This window comes from Anas platyrhynchos, chromosome 3 (genome assembly GCF_047663525.1).
Source record: "Anas platyrhynchos isolate ZD024472 breed Pekin duck chromosome 3, IASCAAS_PekinDuck_T2T, whole genome shotgun sequence".
NCBI lineage: Eukaryota > Metazoa > Chordata > Aves > Anseriformes > Anatidae > Anas > Anas platyrhynchos.
In genome coordinates, this window is record NC_092589.1 from 89,604,276 (window position 1) to 89,610,275 (window position 6,000).

A 6,000-nucleotide genomic window follows, 5' to 3' on the forward strand; every position below is an offset into this window, starting at 1 on the left:
CCTTTGTAAGATAACTCAAATAAACATAGCAAAAATCTTAAATTAGGTTTGGAAACTGCTCATACCTGTATCCCAACTACAATAAGCTACGTTATTGAGTTGGCTCATACAGAATGGTAAGGTTGCCAAGTCTCTCTGACCCCCCCTTCTACTTTAATCCTCGTTTTATTAGATGTTGCAGGTGACTGAATGTGAGCAGTGGTAGTTCAGGGGTAGATGGCTTCTGCAAAACAGCCACGGAGGAGTACTCACGTACCTTGTTCCACGGGAAATAATGCAGAAGGTGGCTGCTACCTAATCACTAGCTGGTTATGAAACAATAAAAGTGTTTAAGATGCGCTCATCATCAGAGGGAAATAGCCTGAGCAAAAAATAATGTTTCTGTTTTTGTGTGTGGGATACCAGTCTTACAGGGACAGGCTGTTCTCCGGAAGAAAGTGGTGTTGTCTTAGCTTCATTGCCAGAATATCAAGGTAATCCAGATTTTGTGGTCAAGCTTCTACTTTGTTTACCTCACCTGTCCCTAGAACCAGATTAAGTTTAGGACAGACAATAAAGAATGTAATTTGTGAGTCCTAGCACATCTCACTTTGCAGCAGCGTTTGATGAAATTGCTTAATGACTTTTTAATGAAGAAGAATGGAACTTGGATGTGTTTAGAGCTAAATGATAATATGGAGGCGTGGATGTTGGCTTTACAAAGAGACGAATACAAAAACCTTGTGTTATACCTGCTTTTGAGCAGATCAGAGAGCATAGCCACCATTCCTTTACTCAAAGTAGCTGTGGAGATGCGTGCTTGCCCCACTAAATAGCACAGCAGCTGGTGCAGCATCGTCAAGCTGCGGTTTTGTTACGCCGTCGGAGTGGATGCAGCCTGCTCTGGGCAAGCTCCAAGTTGTCCAAAACCCTGGTGGCTGTTGGTGTAGCAGCAAGCACAGGGTAACGCACCTGCGGAGCAGTTTGTTGGGGTTTGGCAGTACACAAACCTGGGCAGCTGGCTCAGGGTTAGCTTTGAACGGGTTCACATCTGCCCAGGAGGTGCCATCAGCCACGGCAGCAGCACGGATACTGCAGGGCTGTCGGAGCAGTGTATGGTTACTGTGGTTAATTCACCTCAGCTGTTCTCAGGAATATAATGTAATAAATAGCTGGCACTTAACAAAGAGCATTATTCTATATAGGTTCTTGTATCACTCATCACCAGGCTAGCTGGGCACCTTCCAACAGTGCATTAAGCAGTGGGACTGCCATCTGCTCTGTGTGATTTGTTCTCTTACCAGCTCCTTGGGAGCGTGCTCTGTACTCCCGTGTTGTGAAAAAGCATCTGTTTGTCAAAAATACGCGTGTGCTCTTACGCCTTCCCTGCTGAAGCACGGGTAGGGATGAGGAGGTGTCCCTTGCACATGGATTGGGGACGTTTGATCATCCTTAGCCTGCCTGGAGTTTGCTCCACAGCCCAAACGCTGGCAGCTTATGCAGAGCTTTAGGGCTGGGGGCTTTTCTTCCAGCTGGCTGCCTGAGGCACAGCTCACCCGAAACGTATGCAGTTTCCCCATGAAATCTGTCCATCAGACAGACCTCTTCTAGGACAGTTCTCCCCTTCCCCATAAGAAGGTGGGATGATAACAATATTTAGGGATAACTTTTGAAGAAACTGGAGAGGTGAGGATGAAACTGTTTTCAATTTCATTTTCATCAGAAACTCATTTTCAGATATGCTTTTCCATGTGAAAGGTGTCCCCTTGCCTTTGTGACTATTGATATTCCTCTTTGTAGGGGCTTTAACAGTTTTTGTAATTGCAGATACAGCTGACAGAGTCGAAAGCCACTGAACTTCAGGGGAATAAATACTTGCACCAGGACGGGAAGCTGTGTGCCGTTGTCGTGCACTGCTGCTGGAAACGAGCCTCTAATTCAAACGGCTGTGACCTGGATATCAAAGGAGGAAAATTAGAGGTCTGTTGCCAAGAAACTGAGTGTCCTTGGCATGTAGCAAAGCAGCAACAGAGTTTTAATTATCTAATTAAAGTGTGGCGTCCCGTTATTTTACACCCTTCATAAAGCCAGTTGTGTATGTTCTTTTTTTTTTCCTTAATGCTCCGCAGAAAGGGCTCCTGAGCTGAGCAGGTAGCAGCGAGTGGTGCACGTACCAAGGCGAAGCTGTTAACTGAGGCGGTGGAGCAGCGAGCATCGACCTTACTCCTGCGGTGCTAGTTCTGTGCGGGCCTTTCTTCTCAATCTTTGCTAGTTATAAGCAAGTAAAAAATGTTCTCTGGGAGATGTAGGGCGTCACTGCTCAGAAATACGCTTTTATTTTTTTTCACTGTGCTACTTTGTCCTATGTTTTAGCTGTCTCTGGGGTGGTTTTCACTGACTTCGAAATCTATCTTGGCAAAATTTAGTGGCACTCGCTGTTTTGCTTGTTTCCTCTTTTGGTACGCTTTTTCTTTGATATGCTCTGATAAATATTTGCTGTGGGACAGATTTCAATCTTGGTTACGTCAGTCTAAATTAAAAGAGCAGTCACTGAGGTCCGTGATTGCACTAGAGGAAGTGAAATCAGACATGGGCTGGCCTGTCCACAGCCAGCATCTCTGAGCATTCAAAAGGCCTTCCCTAATGAGAGGGGGAAGGTAAGGACAGAGAGTGTGGCATGGGAAGGAATGGGGGAAAGCAGGACGCTGATCTCAGGCGCTGTCAGAGCAAAAGGATGCCGAGGGAAACAGTTAAATGCGTATGCTGGGAAATAAGTAGGTGTCAAATGAGTCACGTAAAGGAATCTGAGATCACGCAGATAAGGGTGAGCAAAGACTCCGCTTGGTTTTAGAGGTGTAAACCAAGAGCGAGGGGAATCTCATTTTCCTTTCCAACACGCTCCCCGCTCTCGGGTTATTGGGGGCACATCTGTACCCTTGCAGCTCCTCCGTTAAGTCCTTTTTCTGCTGGGGACGTTGCCGGTTTAGGGCGCAGGCGGCCCTGGCTCAGCCCTCCGGCGCTGCACTTTTGACCCTTCCCTGCTAGGGCTTTGCTCCAGCCCAAGCTATGGAAACGCACGGCAGCGTGCAGCTTGCTGAATGCTCAGCTGCTTCTGGGCTGCGTGGCTCTGCCCTGCCCTGCATAGCTGCCCCTGCGCTTAGCAACCCGGCTGCCCTCACCGCATCGCCCCCGTTCATCCCCCTGAGTGTTTCCAGGCTTTCCTGGTGGTAACGCACACCCTTCTGCAGGGCTGGGGCATTGCTGGCCACGACTTGCGACAGCAGAGCCACCAGGGCTGGCTAGGAAGCGAGACGAAACCCAGAGCCACCACTAATTTCCACGGGTACTAACGAGTGCAAAGCTAATACACACAGTAAATACAGACCTTACCGTTTTAGCACTTGCTTTGTCTCAGCAATTCCCAAATGCCCATTCAGAAGCAGTTTCTAGAGTAATTAAGAAACTTCCTCTCCTTTGGGCTGGAAAACACGGTTTCCTGGGTCACGGGTGCTCTCGTGTCCTCCATACCTGGAACTCATTTGCTTCATGGAGGAGGGATACAGCCAATAGTTCTCTCCTGTCCTGTATAGCAGAAGATAATTTGTGTTTTGTTTAAAAACAAACAAGACTGGTAAACACTCCTGAGTAAAGCCACAAGAAGAGTCTTCTGTCTCACCTCAGGTATCCCCTCTGAGATCCCTGGCAATGAGTGTGGCCCAGCTAAGGCCCTAGTGAGCTGATCAGTCAGAAATGATGAAAAGCCAGTGGAACATGAAATCTAGCATGATTTTAAGTATTTTAAAACATAGTCTTACCTCCCAAATAAAGAGGCCATAGGTATAGGTGCTTCTCTCTGTTATTTCTGCATTAAGCCAGTAACTTCTGAGGAGGTAGCCTCTATTCCTGCCACCGACAGAATGAAAATGAGGACGTTCTCTGAGGAAAAAAAGCCAAACCATTTCTTAAATAACTCAGTTTTAACGTGTTTAAGAAGGAAAAAATAAAACAAGGCCATTACTGTGGCAGATACCCAGGTGGCTTCTGTGCTGCCACCAGGCTGCATCTGGAATCTCCGTGGGGTTGGAGCGAGGTCTTCTGGTGGAGAACAGACCTGAAATCTCAGCTCCAAAGACACACGGCTTACATTTCCCTGGAGACAAACGTGGAGAAGTCTCGCACGTAAGGATAATATTTCTGTAACAATTCACGTCTTCGGAGAAGCACACGGAAGCTGTGAGCTGCTCTGCGCAACTCTTCGGTGGAGGAGATAGTTCATTGTGTTTGAGCTGCTTTATCTCTGGTGAGCACGCAGGGAGATTAAACAGCTACTCTGGGGCCACCGCGTGCATCTGAGGCAGGGCCAAGATCAGAATATTGATTTCTGGCCTCCGCAGTCCCAGGCTCAGTTCACTACATTATGTTGTTTTTACCGATAACGTTTAGACAAATAGATCTTGACATACCAGAAGCATAGTAGCCTCTCAGTAAATTGAGCAGGGCTTTAGCTGTTCAATTCCTTTGATTTGTGTGTGCTTCATGCTTGTTCCCAGTAATCTCAGCAACTGTTGTATATTTACAGTGAAAGTCGCTTCTAGCCTGAAGCACACTAGACTTCTTTTCCTCATAAAGCAGAAATCAGCCTAATCATGATGTATTTCCTTCTTGTCAGATTGAGATCTGCAAATATGTTACTTCAAAGAAAATTTGCTTCATTCCTCTTAAAAAATAAACATTGGTGGAGGTTCCCAGTCCTAACCAACTGAAGCTTGTCGCTCCTGCTGTTCCCTTGCTTGACGTGGAAGTCAGAAAAATGGGAAAAGTCCCACGGACCCAAGGTTCAAATACAAATCTCTTAATGAAATTACCAGATGTTATCTTCAGATGCTCAGTTTCTGATATCTGAAAGCCTAAAAAAAAAAAAAGTAAGGATATATCTGAAAGCTAGAATAAAGTCTGCAAAGGCAATAATTCAGGTATTTTGCTGTTACAAAACTGCTCTCCAAATATCTACAGCGGTGTGAGAACATTGCCAAAGCTACAAACCCAATAAACCTCAGAAATACCTGAGCTTGGTTAGATGCAGACCAGAATCTTTGTTCTGTCCTTCTGAACTCCAGGTATCTCATTTGCAGCTAAAAAAGGCCCCCGCTTGCTCTTTTGGAGTGTACTTGAAGCTTGGCAGCCCTACAAAAGCTGTACTGGTGTTTAAAACACGTCGAGTTATCTAACAGCATTCTCCACCCTTCTTTGTTACTTGATGCAGTAGCACGATGTCATTTGTCAGAGAGCCAAAACTGGAGACATGCTGAATATGTGAATACCAAGGAAGTGGTTTCCTTAGCAATAACAGGCATGTGAAAGTCAAAACTTCCTTTCCTCCTCATGTGACCTTTTTCAAAGCAATTCAGATAGGGGACAATAGAAGCGAATTCCAGGCACCCACAGTGTTCCTGCACTGCCAAGCAGCCGAGTTATCTTACCTTTTATTGAGGTAAAATTATGTTTTTTCTTGAGCTGTTCTCCACTAGGTATTTTGTCTGTCCGTGTGTACTATGCAGGTTTTTTTTCCTGAAATGAAAATTGCCTAAAGCCATAGAAACAAATATATAGAACATTGCTCGGCAGTTTTCTGGCCAACGTGGACCGAAACGTTTGTTATGCATAAAATCCCAAATCCTTTCTGTTGAGAGGAAACGATGGCCTGAAAACTGTTACCGGTTGGTTTTAAGAGCTGGAACTCCCTGGATGTAGGACCAGTCACTCGAGATACTTCACCCGTTTCCTCTATGGTGAAAAACGCCACTCCTTATGAAAATCTGAAGAAAGAGAGAGAAGGAGTTGATTTATGAAGGGAGACAAAAGGGAGATGGCATTCACCTCGCCCATCCTGCACACGAGCACGGTATCAGTCCTGTTGCTATTCTTACCCTGCCTGGTGCAGACGCTCCTCATCCCTAGGGACAGCAGCGATAGCCAGAAGTACCAACACAAAGCCCTCTGCCCAAAAAATCCCAAGTATTT

The 6,000-nt window shown here is 45.9% G+C and overlaps 1 long non-coding RNA gene across 2 annotated transcripts; it reads right to left on the reverse strand.

The window, feature by feature from the left end:
* Window positions 1–1,798: 1,798 nt before the first annotated feature.
* Window positions 1,799–5,685, reverse strand: LOC106016728 (uncharacterized). 2 transcript variants are annotated; one of them, XR_001189642.5, is made up of 5 exons: window positions 5,043–5,685; window positions 3,998–4,886; window positions 3,795–3,882; window positions 3,370–3,561; window positions 1,799–1,932 (listed from the first exon to the last, which is right to left on the reverse strand). It is a non-coding gene; the product is annotated as an uncharacterized lncRNA (long non-coding RNA). The 2 variants fall into 2 exon arrangements; XR_001189643.5 differs by having other exon boundaries at window positions 3,795–3,915.
* Between the last annotated feature and the right edge of the window lie 315 nt (window positions 5,686–6,000).